Raw genomic sequence first — 6,571 nt, forward strand, 5'->3', positions numbered from 1 at the left:
ATCTATAATAAATGAATTTAATAATGATTTTGAAGATCTGATTGTTAAATACATTATCAGAATATTAAATCATAAGAATAATCTATATAAATGTAATATAACTTCTGCAAGTGAGATAACTTATATAAAGTTAAAGATAATGAAACTTCAGTATAAAATTAAACAGATGAAAACTAGCAGAGTTAATAAGACTCTGACTGATAATAATAATACTGTCAGTGTAGATCTGATACAATATTTATAAGAATAAGAAAGAATATCTGCTCTAATAAAGGTTTTAAGAGAGTTTCAAGATCAGATTAAGTATATTACAAAATCAGATACTCTTACAGACTCTGAAAACTATTTAATATGAAAGAAAGAAATCTTACTAATAGCAAAGTAATTTTATACAGTTAATATTATTGATAAAAAGCAAATCAGTTCTATGAAAAATGTAAGTAATTATAAGAGGCCTACACTGAATAGATCAGTATAATATTGATAGGTTTTATATAACAAAGAGAAAAATGTTAGAGAATAAAAGAAAGAGAAAGTGTGAGAATCAGCAATCAAAGTGAATATTTATACATGTATGTGATAGTGTACACAGTGAAACTTTGAGATGAAAAAATCTATACATCTTTGTAGCAGCTGAGAATTGATAATTGAGAATGACTGAGAATTAAAGCATATGTATTTGAGAATGAGATGAAAGAATCTATGAAGTGTAATGAAATAGTCTATATAATTGATTAAGTGCAGTCTGTCATATTAGCTTCTCTCTTTCAGAAGCAGTTCTCATCAGTGAAGAACTGCTGTTTTAGATAATACAGAACTCAGAGTTCAGATCAGTTAATTATAACTGACTCATTTTATAAGATATTATCAGCTGAAGCTGTAGAGTCTCTTATTAAGAATATTCTCAATCTCTCACTCAAGCTTATTATCTTCTTCTATGATGTCTGATAGCTGTCAGTCAGAAGTTAGTTAAGAAGAAAACAGATCAGTGACAGTGTAGCAGAGTAAGCTTGTATAAAAGACATTATAAATCTCTGATAATATATTAAGATAGTAGTTATAACTATCTAGAACTTCTATTACTTTATACTTGATATAACAGTAATTCAGTATATAAGATGAATATAAAATCTATATATTCTTAAGATTCAATCATATCAGATCTTCTATTTTATATTATTCAGTGAGATCTCAGTGAATATTAATTTAATCTTCTTAATTCTGTTTAATACTTGCTATGAAGACCTCTGCTTAATCACAAATAAACTGACTGTGTAACTGTGTCTGAGATCAGAACCAGATTTTTTGATAGTTTCATTATCAATTCAACTGATCTCATTACATGGTTTTAACATTAGATAGTAGTTTCATACTGTTTCAGTGAAACTTACTGTCTACTCTTATCACATTTTTCAAATGAGATCATGATTTTCACTTCTCAATTTAAATTATTTTTATTGCTTTAAATGACTTTAAATCTTATTTGAGTGTTATCAAAAAGTGTTACTTTTTAAAAAATTAAAAATAGTCTAAAAAAAACCTTAAAATGTCTAAAAATAGTAACTTTATGTCAAGAATGAGACTAAATGAGATCAAATGAAATCACTTTCTCATTTTTTTCAAGTCATGATTCTATTTTAAGATCTGATATATAGTCACTTTACATGTTTTTTTGATAGTCAGTCTAAGTGAGATTTACATCAAGAAATGTATAAGATCAGATCAAATGAGATCAAATGTGAAATTCATGATTTTAGCAGTCAGTCTAATCACAGATATCTCAGAGTTTTATTACTATATTATCAGTGATCTGAATTGAACTATAAAGATTCAGTGTGAAATGTATAATCTCTAGAAGATTCAGTACTTTCATATAATATTTATATATAAGAAAGAATGAGCTTATATCTGTTGAAACAGTATCTTGACTGTTAATAGTGATCTCTGTGTGTAGAAGAAGATTATATCAATTATCTTATAAGTGATTACAGAACTTATAAAGATAATTCTTTACAGTCTGAATTATTCATACTGACATATCATCAGTCTTAAAATGATAGATAGTTGATAGACAGTATATAATCTTGAGAACTTGATAGATTCTTATTCAGAGAGTACTTATGAATTAACAGCTCTGATCTGATACTATAAATCTCAGCAATTCATATATCTGATAGAATAAGCTTTATAGAAAAGCTTCAGTAACTTATTTATTATTCATTTTATTACAAGATTTCAATAATATATCTTTACTCAATTAATTCACAATGATTAAAATGTTTCTACAACTCTTACTCTTAGATAGATTAATAGTGAAGTTAATTACTACATCTTATCAGATTCTATCAGAAATATTAAGTAATTTCAGTAGATCTTTTCTATAGTTCTTTTATAAGATAATAGAAGAACAGTGATTATAGTTTCAGATAAAGCATCTGATACTGTTTAATATCTTAGATTAATAGAACTCTCAGAAGATCATTCTATATAGTTATTTATAGTCTGAATAATCAGTTATATACAAATCATGCATCTCTTGCATTATTCAGATGTATAAGAGTTTAAAGTGAGAGACTCAGTGTTATTCACAGAATTATAGAGTGTTATTATCATTAATTAAATATTTTAAGATATCAGTTCTTACATATAGTTCTGAAGAAAATCAGAGTGCTTCTTATCATACTGCTTTAGTAAGTACTTAAAGAAGTTTATCAGTTTGAGCTGCTGTATGCTATAGCTTATCTAATATAGATTCAGAAGAAGTTAAGATATCAGTGATAGTTCTAATCAGAGAAGCATGTATAGTTCTAATTAAAGAAGTATGTATAGTGTTATAAGCTGTTTCATCTTAATCAACTAGTATCTTCAGATTCAAGAGCCAGTGCTCTTGATTCATTCAGCAAGTATCTATTACATCAGATAACATATCTTACTCTTGTCATAAGAGAGCATCTGCCATCGAGTTCTAGCTGTCAGAATAGTAGTGTATCATAAAATGAAAGCAGCTTAAGAACTCAGATTATCATATCTGTTATTTAATGAATTTACAGATAGTTATGAAGTATTTAATATTCTTATAATCTATGATTATCTCAAATTCAGAGACACTTCAGAGTTCAGAGTCTCATTCTTCTAAATAGTATATGATTGATAATCTTGATTATAATCTTATATTAGAACTTGTCTGACTATCTGAACAAGGTATCTTATTAAATGATTAAAACAGAAGCTTGATATTCTTTAACAATGATAGAAACAGATAGTTATGAAGTATTTAATATTCTTATAATCTATGATTATCTCAAATTCAGAGACACTTCAGAGTTCAGAGTCTCATTCTTCTAAATAGTATATGATTGATAATCTTGATTATAATCTTATATTAGAACTTGTCTGACTATCTGAACAAGGTATCTTATTAAATGATTAAAACAGAAGCTTGATATTCTTTAACAATGATAGAATTCATAAAGATGATATTTACAAGATCATGAATCTAACACAGATCTCTGTCAACATGTATAAAATACTCTAAAAAAGAAGTCACTGATAGCAGAATTATATGACAATCTATTCTATCAATCTGATCAATATCAAAAAGACTCTAGAAAAGTTATCTCATGTTATAATAACAGATTCTTGTACAAAACTCTCTTAATAATATCATGAATATCTAGATGTCTTCTGATAAGATAATATTATAAATATACTCTTCTTACAAGATTCTGAAGTAAATAACAGTATCAAGTTAGAGAAGAAGAATAATAAGAACTCTGAACTGTTATAGAGTCTTCTTTATAACATGTTCTGAGATAAACTTCTTCTTCTTTAAAAGATACTCAATGATCTCTTGAATAAGAAATTTATATGTGTTAGTAATTCTTTCACTGCAGTCTCTATTCTCTTTGTAAAGAAATCAGATGAAGAACTGTGATTCTGTATAAACTATCAAGAACTGAACAGAATATTAAAGAAGAACTGCTATTCACTATCTCTTATCAATGAAACTCTAGCTTGCATTGAACAAGCTCAATGATTTATAAAACTAGATGTCATCACTGTGTTTCATAAGATCTGCATCACTGAAGAAGATGAGTGACTTACAGTATTCTGAACATAATATAATCTCTTTGAATGAATAGTTACTCTCTTCAGACTGGCTAATGTCTTAAGTACATTTCAGAAGTATATTAACTGAGCACTCTAAGATTTTCTTAATGAATTTACATTCATATATGTCAATGACATTCTCATCTTCACTGATAAGTTCATAAAAGAATATCAAGAATATGTACAGGAGATATTACAATGACTATAAAAAGCAGAACTACTAATAGATATTAACAAGTGTGATTTTGAAGTCAAGAGTATTAAATATCTGGGTTTTATTATAGAAGCTGATAAGAGAATTTGAATGAATTCTGAGAAAGTCTTTGTCATTCTTGAATGAAAAGCTCTGTGTACTGTGAAAGATGTATAAAGCTTCATCAGATTTACTAACTTCTATCAGTAATTGATATGAAACTTCTCAGATATTATGAGATTACTTACAGAACTTATCAAGAAGAACTCAGTATTTCAGTGATCAGTGAACACTGAAGCTGTATTCACACAGATAAAGAAGATATTCATCAATATTTTTCTGTTAATGATATTTAACTCTGATCATGAGATAGTTATTGAAGCTGATTTCTCTGACTATATAATAGAAGAAGTAATACTGTAATATGATAATAAAGATGTTCTACAATTATATATCTTCATATCTAAGAAACTGAGTCTCACTGAATGCAATTATAAGATCTATGATAAGAAACTTCTTATAATCATACACTATCTAGAAGAATGAGACTCTGAACTCTGAAGTATCTCTGAATTTAAGATAATTATAAATTATAAGAATCTTAAGTACTTTATAATAATCTGTAAACTTATCAAATGATAGATATGATAATCTGAGTTTCTAAGTCACTTTAATTTTATAATACACTACTGTTTCAGCAGTCAGAACTTAATAACAGATGTTCTCTTATAACAAGAGCAAGATATGCCTTTCAATGTAACAGACACTCATTGAATGAACTGAGAATATCAGCTTCTAGATCTGAAGATATTAGTTAATCAAGATGAAATAACTCATGGCACTATATACACTTCTCTGATTAGAACACTCTCTCTCTGAACTGACACTGACACTGATACTGATACTGATATCTTGACTTTTTCTGAATCTACACTAGATGAATTATGACATGTAACAGCTCAAACTGATGAACTTCTTTAAGTACTTACTGAAGCAGTATGTCAAGAAGCACTCTCATTTCTCTCAGAACTATGTATAAGAATTGACATCTTAGAATATTCAATCAATGATAATAACACTCTATAATTCTGTAAACAATACTGAGTCTCTCACTTTAAATTCTTACACACTCAGATAATGCAAGAGATGCATGATTTGTATATAACTGATTATTCAGACTATGAATAACTGTATAGAATGATCTTCTGAGAGTTCTACTAGTCTGAGATATTAAACAGTATTAGATACTTTGTCTGAAACTGCAATTATTATTCTTCTGTTATCTTATGAAAGAACTGTAGAAAAGATCTGTTACAACTGCTCAATATCTCTGATAGAATCTGATGAGATGTGATAATTAACTTCACTGTTGATCTCTCTGAAAGTAAGAATTGTACAAACATTCTGATCATTGTAAATTAATTGAGCAAAGATGTAATATTGAAACCTTGTAATAAAATAAATACTGAACAAGTTACTGAAGCTTTTCTACAGAGTCTATTCTATTAGATGTATAAATTACTGAGATCTATAGTATTGAATTGAGACTGTCAATTTATAAGTACTCTGTGAACAAGAATTTATCAAGTTCTCAAGATTACATACTATCTGTTAACTGTCTATTATTCTGAGACTGATGATGTATCAGACTGAACAATTCAGATCATGAAGAATTATCTTCATCAGTTCTGCAATTACTTACAAGATGATTGATATAATCTTCTTCAATATGCAGAGATCACTATTAACAGTTAAGATATCATTTCAACAGATATAAGTCTGTTCTTTCTTACACACAGATATTATATGAAAGTGTTGAATCTTCTAAAGATTACACAGTTCACACTCAATCTCTGCAGTTTAATTCAGATCACTGATAATATAGTAATAAAGCTCTGAGATATCTGTAACTAGACTAACTACTGAGATCATGAATTTCATGTTTGATTTCATTTGATCTGATCTTATACATTTCTTGGTGTGAATCCCGCTGGGACTAGTCATTAAAAAAACATGCAAAGTGACTATATATGAGATCTTAAAATGAAATCATGACTTGAAAAAAATGAGAAAGTGGTCTCATTTGATCTCATTTAGTCCCATTCTTAGCATAAAGTAACTATTTTTAGATATTTTAAGGTTTTTTTTAGACTATTTTTAATTTTTTAAAAAGTAACACTTTTTGATAACACTCAAATGAGATTTAAAGTCATTTAAAGCAATAAAAGTAATTTAAATTGAGAAGTGAAAATCATGATCTTATTTGAA

Source organism: Blastomyces dermatitidis (genome assembly GCF_000003525.1).
Source record: "Blastomyces dermatitidis ER-3 genomic scaffold supercont1.3, whole genome shotgun sequence".
NCBI lineage: Eukaryota > Fungi > Ascomycota > Eurotiomycetes > Onygenales > Ajellomycetaceae > Blastomyces > Blastomyces dermatitidis.